General features: G+C 50.2%; 1 long non-coding RNA gene across 1 annotated transcript; it reads right to left on the bottom strand.

Annotated features, from left to right (window-relative positions):
• Window positions 1-2,166: 2,166 nt before the first annotated feature.
• Window positions 2,167-3,153, bottom strand: LOC106723912. Its single transcript, XR_001359657.1, has 2 exons — window positions 2,667-3,153; window positions 2,167-2,350 (listed from the first exon to the last, which is right to left on the bottom strand). It is a non-coding gene; the product is annotated as an uncharacterized LOC106723912 (long non-coding RNA).
• Between the last annotated feature and the right edge of the window lie 7,735 nt (window positions 3,154-10,888).

Genomic DNA, 10,888 nt, shown 5'->3' with positions numbered 1-10,888 from the left:
AAGGGAAGAGCTGGCACGGTGAGGGGGGGGGATGCCTGAGGGAATGGGGACCTTAAAATGAGGGGAGTGGAGTTGTGTCTGAGAGTGGCAAGCCTTGCCTCTCTCCTCTTGCCCATTAGTTGTGTCCAGAATTATGGGAGACGAAGGGCAAGGAGCCGGACTGGGGACTAAAACATACTGAATACTGGCCCAGCCGGTGTGTCCAGGGAGTCACAGTTCAATTCCTGGTCAGGGCACATGCCCGGGTTGCAGGCTCAACCAGTGTGGGCCGGTGTGTCCAGGGAGTCACAGTTCAATTCCTGGTCAGGGCACATGCCCGGGTTGCAGGCTCAATCCCCAGTGTGGGGCGTGCAGGAGGCAGCCGGTCCATGATTCTCTCTCATCATGGATGTTTCTATCTCTTGCTCCCTCTCCCTTCCTCTCTGAAATTAATAAAAACATATATTTAAAAAGAGAACATGCTGAATACTGTGGGCAAATGTAATGTGCTATGACATTACAATGGTTATGATTTCACTAGGCGATAGGAATTTTTCAGCTCTGTTATAATCTTACTAGAGGCCCGGTGCACGAATTTGTGGGGGGGGAGGGGTGCGCTGACCTGGGGGAGGGGACGCTGGAGCTTGGCCGGCTAGCCCCACCCCCATCGAGCCAGTTGGCCGGCCTCAGTGCACATCATAGCAACCGGTCATTCCGGTCGCTTGGCTTTTATATATATAGATGGGAGCTGTGTTTTACTAGTATATGTGGTCCCTCGTTGACTCAGCTGTCATCATGCAGCGCATGATTGTATTTGCTCAGTGTTACTTTCTCCCACTTGATTGTAAATTCCGCGAGGAGTGTGTTTCCTCACCATTGACTCTACAACAACAATGCTTGATTCTTAGCGGGCTCTCAATATACATTTGTGGATGGAGTGGATAAAAGCAACCTTCTTACTCTAGATAACGATGGGACTTTTATTCTTACAATGTCCAAAACCAAGTATCATTCGTTTTTATTTAAGCCACTTCTATGCCATTCACGCCAAGAACATCTTGGTCCTTAGGCAGTGGATTCTGGAGGGAACCTCAGGGAGTTTTTTCATAGTCTCATTGTGGAAAAACAGCAACGAGAGCACTCAATTCGTCTTTCTCTTTCTCCCATTCTCCTCCCAAATACCAGAGCAGAACTAGGACCAGTGATGTGGACCGGAGACGATCCAAGCAGAGGCACCAATGCATTGGCGCCTGTGGGCTCACCTGCTAGCATCATGACCATCTAGCCCCAGCCCTTAGAGATTAAAAACAAAAATGCAGTGGGGGCACACACGGCTTCATGTTCCTGGGCCCAGCTGGGCCTGGAGAGGTGGTGCTGGGCTCCGGTCTACTGGTCTACCTGAGCAGTGCTGCCCACTGCTAGAGGCTTGGGATGGGAATATGTGAAGCTTTGGGATGGGAGGCCCAAAGTACCCCTGAGTTGTTAGCACAGAATTAATAAGGGTGCCCAATGCCCAACCTTCTCTGGGACACTTTCTCCTCTCCATCCCCCCCTCAACCCCCTACCTCTTCTCCTTTAGTCTGCTATGGAGGAAAGGATGTGGCTGAATACACCTCAGGTTAGTTGTTTCCAGATATACAGAGGGAGGGCATAAAAAGGAAGCAAACTCCTTTTCTTTTTCTTTTTTTTAATATATCTTTATTGATTTCAGAGAGTAAGGGAGAGGGAGAGAGATAGAAACATCAATGATGAGAATCATCGATCGGCTGTCTTCCGCACGCCCCTTACTGGGGATCGAGCCCACAACCCAGGCATGTGCCCTTGACCAGAATCGAACCCAGGACCCTTCAGTCCCCAGGCCGCTGCTCTATCCACTGAGCCAAACCAGCTAGGGCGCAAACTCCTTTTCAAGTGGTAATGCCAGCCCCTCTGTCTACTCTAGACAGAATGGTACCCCGCCATGAAAAGGGTCCATAGGACACTGTCAACTCATCATCTTTGGCCAGGAATGAAGTTAGTGACTACGGAGAGGCCAAGGGCCTGGTGGCCTCATGTCCTCAGCATACTTGTCTCCTCCATAGCAGGCCCACTGCGCCCCATCGCAGAGGAACTTAGAGCCGGCCCATACCCAGGTGGGGATGGACGACAGCCTCTGTTGGTCTATAAAACATATACCTTTTTTTTTTCTTTTGGTGGAAAATGAGGAAGTGGAATTGAACGTGACCTTTGGAGTCAGGCTGACCTGGGTTCCTCTCCTGGCACTGCCTCTTCCCGGCTGTGTGTTACTCAAACTTTAGCTTCCTCTTCTGTCAGGTGAGGAGAAAAGTGCCCCCTAACCAAGTAGGGGAGAGGATCCACCGAGTGCCGTGATCTGGGACACGGCTGGATCCCCTGTGTCTGGATTCGGAGGAAGAAAAAGTTCGGAGTCTGCACTGGGCCTGGGAAAGGAGGCAGGGGTGTGAAGATCAGATTCTGACAGCTCCGCCAGCCAGCGCGGGGCCCCTGGCCTCCGCCCTCAGCCAGGGACCGGTAGGGGCCTGCTACCCAGAGAGCTGGCTTTGTTTTGATCCTGCGAAGTAAATAAGCCACAGGGATGGCTCAGTGTTTGGGAGTGGCCTCCTTTAGTCATGCGCTGGGTCACCTGGCCCAGGCGAGGCCCCAGTCTCGGCCCACACGGTGTTACTCACGTTTGGAAAGAGAACAGCTTTCCTTTTCGGGGGAATGTGGGTGCCATGACCACCGGGAGGACACACAGCGCCCACGCTGCTCAGGCAGCTGGTGGTTGCCTGTCCGAAGTCAAAAAGGCTCAAGCCACTGGTGTCAGACCCAGAAGGGACGTATTTGCCCGCGCTAGCCAGATGGGACCATCAGAATCGCTTCTCCCTCTCCGCCGCTGAGAGAGCAATCTGTCCGCCTGCCTACCAGCCCCTCACCAGGCCACGCTTCGGCTTTTCACCCGAGAAACGTTCTCAGTGGGCAGAATAGCCGGGCTCTGTAATTCCACCTCTGCCTCCACCGTCACCCCTGGGTAACTCGAGGCCGCCAAAGGAAACATACATTATTCAGGGAATGCGAGCTGGGCGGTCCCACGCCCATAGCGTGTATCATGCACACATCCAAGAGGTGTGTGTGTGTTGCCGAGGCTGAGTTTCGTCTTGTTGCAAACACTTGGAGGCTGACAGTCATTGGAGGAAGATGCCCCGGTGACACTCCTCTTGTAGGAAACACACACCCACAATGTGGTGGGCAGAGTTCAAGCCAATGACGACTCTACCTAACCTATCCTCTTAGGCCTCGCAAGCTGGTTCCACAAGGTTCTAAATAAGTCACCCAGTGGTGGGCGGACATTATCTTCTGGGAACTACTCCCAGGCGCCCGAAACACCAATTGAGAATGAGCAAGGCAAGTTCCCAAGTCGCTCTTTAGAGCGACAATGATACTTCACTCTATGCCAGTGGTCGGCAAACTGCGGCCCGGCAGTCCGCGGCTCGCGAGCCACATGCGGCTCTTTGGCCCCTTGAGTGTGGCTCTTCCACAAAATACCGACTTCTGCGCATGGGCCACGAAGTTTCAATCGCACTGTACGTGCGCACCCACACGTGGTATTTTGTGGAAGAGCCACACTGAAGGGGCCAAAGAGCCGCATGTGGCTCGAGAGCCGCGGTTTGCCGACCATGGCTCTATGCTGATCACACATGGATTTTTGGTGTGACTTATAAACCATAACAGGTTGTTGGTTAGCAATCCAAATATATGCAGAACCATAAAGGATATGATACTTATCCCTCCTTTATTTTTTAATTTTTATTTTTTAAATATATTTTATGGGTTTTTTACAGAGAGGAAGGGAGAGGAATAGAGAGTAAGAAACATCGATGAGAGAGAAACATCGATCAGCTGCCTCCTGCACACCCCCCACTGGGGATGTGCCCGCAACCAAGGTACATGCCCTTGACCAGAATCGAACCCGGGACCCTTCAGTCCGCAGGCCGACGCTCTATCCACTGAACCAAACCGGTTAGGGCCCTCCTTTATTTTTTGCTATAATATTATTGCCCTGGAGTGAAGGGGGCAGGTATGAGAAATGTTTACGTAGAGTCCACGTCTCGTATGGCCTGTGCATTCTAGATTCGTGCTTTGGCACCGATGCTAACCACACAGATGCCAATTAGGAAACTCAAATCCAGTCATTACTCAGAGATTAAATATTTCAACACGGTGTCTCAAACTATAATTAAAGGCAAAGGCAGTGAGCCCCACTGCTGGGCGGGCAGAAGCCCAGAGGGGCAGGCACCTACCTTAGGGCTTGTTCTCATCTCCAAGACAACCTACTGCCCACGTGATCGACGTGTTCACAGCATTTCCCACCTTACAACACAACCGAGTAGAAGCCCATAACATGATGCATTTGGGAAGCGGCCGAGGGACGAGGGAGGAAGCAGGTAGAAAAAGAGAACCAGGCTGAGGGCGAGGCCTCTCCTCTCCCAAAAAAGGTGAAGTAAGGAAATGAAATCACGGAAGTCCATAGTGTGGGTCCCATTTTAAGGGGCGGCACAGTTCAATTTTGACCCACATTTTTGCTTTTTGTACTCTGTTGTGGCATCCAGCTCAAATCATAGCTGTAAGAGTATAAAGGATACACACAGTGTGCGCATATCTTGAGCACATACTCATGAAATCCATTACTTTATGAATGTCAAGGTTGCTGTCATTTTTACAAATGATGGGCCATATATAACAGAGATATAGATATAGATATAGATATAGATATAGATATAGATATAGATATAGATCAGTGATGGCGAACCTATGACGATATAGATATAGATATAGATATAGATATAGATATAGATATAGATATAGATATAGATATAGATATAGATATAGATATAGATATAGATATAGATATAGATATAGATATAGATATAGATATAGATATAGATATAGATATAGATATAGATATAGATATAGATATAGATATAGATATAGATATAGATATAGATATAGATATAGATATAGATATAGATATAGATATAGATATAGATTTTGTTTTACTATGGTTGCAAATATCAAAAAATTTCTATATGTGACATGGCACCAGAGTTAAGTTAGGTTTTTCCAAAATGCTGACACGCCGAGCTCAAAAGGTTCGCCATCACTGATATAGATATATAGAAAAAAAAAATGACTTGTTGAGTTAAATTTAAAAATTCCATTTTCTGTCACCTAAACATTTGGTCAACTATCTTCTTGTGGTTACATTCTTCTCTTTTTGGCCTGCTGTTTTGGTATCACTTAAGCACTTTTCTTTCTTCCTTCCTTCCTTCCTTCCTTCCCTCTTTCCTTCCTTTCTTTCTTTCTCCTCACCAAAGGATATTTTTTATATTGCTTTTTGGGGTGGGGGGGAGAGAGAGAGGGAGAGAGAAATATTGATGTGAGAGAGACACATCGATTAATTGCCTCCCGCATCAGCCCCAATACAGGCAGGGATCAAACCTGCAACCCAGGTACATGCCCTTGACCGGGAATCGAACCCACGACCCTTCAGTACGCAGGCCAATGCTCTAACCACTGAACACACCAGCCAGGGCTAAGCAGTTTCTTCAGGGTTGCTAAAAAATGTGAAAGAGTTAGTATAGGTAAGTGCTTAAAATCGCCATATTAGTGTGTACAATGACTATTTCTGACTCTAGAAATGGAGAGGACTAAGAATATTTTGAAATTGCCGCGAATAGTTTACTATATTTTTAATACTTATGCAGCACAGGCATTTCCAAATGTCGGGAAACACCACACATTTCAACAACACTTACCAGTATGTTGACGATTCAGAGAGTGGGGCAGACAGACAGATGGCAGGAAGCTATACTTACACCCACTGAGATTCACCCTGGTTAATTACTTTTTCTGACAGGAGCATGATATCACAGCATCCATAAGGGAAACTTGTTTCACAGGTAATATTATGAAGTCCATAGATAGTAAGGAACTTCCCTCAAACCCTTACAGACTTACTCCTACCTAAAAGGAATGTTCTTTTTAAGGGACATTTTACAAAGAAAAATGTCTAAAGTCCTTTCCGTCTTAGTCAGTATCCCCCTCGATTTTATTGTTGTAGGTGGGCATCATCATATAGAAAATAGCCAGCCACAATAGAATTAGACTCTATTTCAGTGACAAAAAAAAAAAATTGATTATAGTCTGGGTATTAGGAGAAACCAAGGAAGTACTGTTCTTTCTGTTAGGCTGATATGGACATTGTGGTCACATAAGAACATAAGTAATATATACATACTAGAGGCCCAGCACAGGAAATCGCACAGCCCCGCCCACTCGCGCGCGCCTCGCCTTGCTCACCTGGGGGCACCGGCGCCCAGGCTTGCTGTGATTGGAGCCTGTGGGCCGCAGGGGGGAGGGACTGAGAGGTGTTCCATGCACTCACTTTCTGGTGACTGGTCCTTTGGTCGTTACAGCGTTACGGCACTGGCTTTTTATAATATAGATAATTTTTTTTTGGTTTTGTTTTGTTTTGTTCATCCTTGCCCGAGGATATTTTTTCCATTGGTTTTTAGAGAGAGTGGAAGGGAGTGGGAGGGACAGAAGCATCGGTGAGAGGCTCATCAAACCCCAATATCTACTCACCTCCAAGCAGCGCTCTGAGAAGCATCGCTGTTCTTTGCGAACTTCGGCCGAAAGGGGCTTGAAAAGAGTCCAGGACTGACGGTGAGATTCCTGTGACTCTCAAACCCCCCCCCCCCCCATCCCACCGCATTTCCCAGCACCCTCTGCGTTTCTCAGACCGGGCAGGGCCTGCAGGGCTTCTCCTCTGATGGCGGTGGACAGGTGACTTCCCAACACTGCTTGGGGTTGTCTGGGAAAACAAGTTTACAATAAAACGGGAGGCGGTGGAAATGCCCACATAACGCTTGGCTTCTTGAGCAAAAGGGAAGCTGAGATGCTCCGGGTCCCCCTCCAGCAGGGAGGGGTGGGGCCCTGGAGCCGGCCTGGGCTGCTTCCCCTTGTTAGTCTCACTCCCGGGCTCCCAGGTGTCAGGATTCTGCTGCCTGTTACCTGGACAAACCTTCCTGTTGAAGTTACTGCCGTTCCAAGTCTGAGTGTGTAGATTCTGGCCTGTTCTTCAGGGAGCATATAGCTCTCTCTCTCTCTCTCTCTCTCTCTCTCTCTCTCTTTTTCTCTCTTTTTCTCTCTCTCTCAGGTAGAATAGCTCAAGTGGTCTGTTGATTCATTGCATATCTGTTGTGACCCACGCTACACAATGTTCCATCAACCCCTAAGCTCGGGTTTCTCTAGCCTCCGTTTTCCTGGATGACAACTCCCCTCTCTGCTTTATTCCGCATCCCTGGGGTTGACTTGGATTGGTACCGCTCGAGAAATCAGTCATCAACCATTAAAAAAAAAAAAAGTCTTCTGAATCCGTAGCTGTAACTGCCCGGGTTGGATGAAGAGAAAAGGGCTCCAGCACTCACACAGGCCCAGGCAGACATGGGCAGGGCTGTCATCAAGCAGTAAATCACCAGGTGCTGTTAGAGCAGGCCCCGGATGGGCTGGGGGTGCGGGGAGGGGGGAGTTGAATGTCCTCACCTGCCAACAGGAACGAAAACAAAAGGAAGAGCCCGGTCAAGCCTGACCAGGCAGGGCTTCTACCTGGCGTGACCACAGAGCCGGAAGCCCAGGGAGCCAGGGTTCTATGCCGCGCCAGATGCCAACTCCCTCCTCTGCAGCCAGATCAGGGCAAACGCTTCCTGGTTGGCAAGGAGCAACTTTGGTTTGACTCATGCAGTGAGATCAGAAGTCCTCGAACGGCTCCCACTGGTGTGCCAAGGAAGCCTGCAACTTCAGAAAACAACAAAATTCGCATACAGACTCCATTCCGGAGCCTGGATCAGAAGGTGTCCGTTTTTAATGTTTGCTAATCCTCACTGGGAGGATTTGTTTGTTTGTTTGTTTTGCATTGCTTTTCAGAGAGAGTAGGAAGGAGGGAGGGAGAGTGAGAGAGACAGAGGAGAGCGAGAGCAACATCCATGTGAGAGTGACACATCGATTGGTTGCCTCCTGCACCCGCCCCGACTGAGGGGCTGGGGATTGAGCCTGCAACCCGGGTCGGTGCCCTTGACGGGGAATCGAACCTGCGACCCTTTAGTGAGTGGGCGGATGCTCCGACTGCTGAGCCACACCGGCCAGGGCAGAAGGTGTAGGTTTGGAACCTGGGTCCGCCGTCAGTTAACCAGGATCTCAGGGCAGTGTGGCTCCCGGCTGCGGCCTCCGAGGTCGTTGTTGGCATTTGTCCCTGCACAGGGACCTCGTGGTGGATGGCCCGCGATTCCTGACTCCGACGCCAGGAAAACAAACAAACAAGCGGAGGAGGAGGCCCTGACTCTTGGTCCCCAGCTGCCCTTTGAGCCCAACTCAGGACACGCTTCCGTGGACGAGGGCCTCTCTGCTTGGCCAGTGCGGACGATGGGATTTATCGATGCCTCCTCCCCTCCTGACTTTTATGGGAAATGCGTCCCCAGGTGTCACGATGGGCTCGTCCCCTTTGGAGTCCGCGGCCCTCGATCCCTCGCTGACTGCGTCCTCCTCGGAGGACCGGGTTCAGGGAGAGACCATGGAGATCGCATAGCCAAACCCTGGATTTTTTAGTGCCTTCTTCTAGAACGTTCCAAGGTGAAGGGATCCAAGGGTCTGTCACAGCTGACAGGGTGCCACGTCTGGTGTCACAGCGTGTCCTAGCGCCATGGTCCGAAGCATGTTCTCCACCTGTGGCCCCTGACCACCTGGCAGCTGGCGCATCCCCTGGAATTCGTTAGAAATGCACGTTCCTAGGCCCCGGCCCAGACCCACAGAGTCAGAAACCCTGGGGCTGGGGCCCAGCGATGCTCTGACAGCTCCTTCGGATGGCGCTCAAGTTTGAGAGCCGCTGGTCTCCAAGAAAAACATACATTTCCATAGAGGGGAAGTTGGGGGGTGGGGTATTGTCTGCCTGAGTGTGCTTACTCTTTCTACAGTCATTCCTAATGTAAAAAAACAACAAAGAAAATTAGAAATGACCTTCATTTGCCCTCTTGACCCAGCGGAGGAGGAGGACATAGGAGCAGGACATTCTCTTCCTACCTGTCCTTCATCTCCTGGTGGATCCCAGATCCTCGCAGAGCAAGGCGTTCCTGCGGGTCCCAGGCCCTGGAGGCCCCCAGGCAAGGAGTTTCCCGAGCCATTTGGAAGGGCCGGGGCCAGCTGAGGTCAGGGACACAAAGGCTTGGCTGCCGCCCCACAGGAAAGAAATCTGGGCGTTTGCTCAGGACCCCGCCTGGCCTCGGGGGAGCCCGCCAGCTCGGGAAACACCTGACCCACATTCGCTCAGGGAGCTGGGGGCCTGGGACCTCGCAAAGCAAGGACACATGTCCTCAGTACCCTTCCCCGGGCTGGGAGCAGAAGAAAATGGTGAGGCCGGCGAGCCAGAGGCCCTGGAGCCCTTTGGGAGGAAGGCATAGGACCAAGACTATTCATAGCACCTGCTCCGTGTGTATGTATTACACTGGGGTGACATTTTCCTAGTTATCTTTCTGCCTTCTACCAATCCAGCTGCCCCGGCGTGCCTAGTGACGTCCTTCGCCATGGTGTGTGGCGTGGAGTCACCCGCTTATTGAAACACTCGGGGAAGGACAGTCTAGTGATTAGGCCTGGCGATCCAGACCGACTGGCTCTGCGTGAACTAGCTGTTGGGACTTGGGGAAATGACTTAATCTCTTTGGGCCCCAGTTTCCACAGGGGAAAAAAAAATATGAGTAATAGTAGTGTTTACCTTGTGAGCCTCAAAGGTGATCATCTCATTCTACTGGTATGTGGTCAGCGCTGAAAACACTCAAAGTCCCCAAACACTGCCTCGCCCCTTCTTTTTGTTTTCTAAGATTTTTACATGGGTTGAGAGAGAGAGAGAGAGAGAAGGAGAGAGAGAAACATTGATGTAGGCTGCCTCTTGCACGCCCCCTACAGGGATCAAGCCTGACATGCAGGCATGTGCCCTGACAGGGGAATAGGACTGGCAACCTTACAGTGTCTGGGACGATGCCCAACCCATTGAGCTGCACTGGCCAGGGCGGATCCTGCCCCTTCTTGCTTCTCTGGTTCTGTCTTGCTGCTTCGTGGAATCCTCCTTGTCCAGCCCCCACAGACACAGATATTGCCTGTGCCTTCTTGTCCCCCAGAGTTCACCTTCAATGTCACTTCCTCCCTTGAGCACCTCTCAGCGTCTGCTCCCCTCAGCCACACAGCACTGTGGTTTCTGTTTGTTTGTTTGTTTCATTTTAAAATGTGTTTTTATTGATATTTTAGTGAGAGAGGAAGGGAGAGGAATAGAGAGAGAGAGAAACATCAATGATGAGAGAGAATCATGCATCGGCTGCCTCCTGCGCACCCCACACTGGGGATCGAGCCCGCAACCCGGGCATGTGCCCTGACCGGGAATGGAACCGTGACCTCCTGGTTCATAGGTCAACGCTCAACCACTGAGCCACGCCAGCTGGGCTAGTCGAGTCATTGTTAACTTGTGAAAAGGGTATCATGATGGATGTAATCTTTTGGAATTTATTTTTAAAATGTAATATGTTGCCACAATTCAATCGGACCGTTGCGTGTAGCTGTAGTTCATGTTGTAACTGCTGAGTCCGATTCTGTTGTGGGAATAAAACACAGCTTATCCGTCCACTCTTCTCCTGATGGGCATTTGGGTTGTTTGGGGTTTCTGTTACTGTGAACAGGAGACAGGGTGGTTGTGAAAGAAGATCTGCAAGGAGCAAAACCTACTATAAAGCCACAGTGATTAACCCAGTGCAGGACTTGCCCAGGGGCAAACTGACCAATGGAACCGGATGGGATGGTGGGAAATCTTGCT

The sequence above is a fragment of the Myotis brandtii genome, unplaced genomic scaffold, assembly GCF_000412655.1.
Source record: "Myotis brandtii unplaced genomic scaffold, ASM41265v1 scaffold679, whole genome shotgun sequence".
Classification (NCBI taxonomy): Eukaryota; Metazoa; Chordata; class Mammalia; order Chiroptera; family Vespertilionidae; genus Myotis; species Myotis brandtii.
The sequence above is the reverse complement of the archived record's forward strand: the minus strand, read 5'-3'. Positions and strand labels throughout refer to the sequence as shown.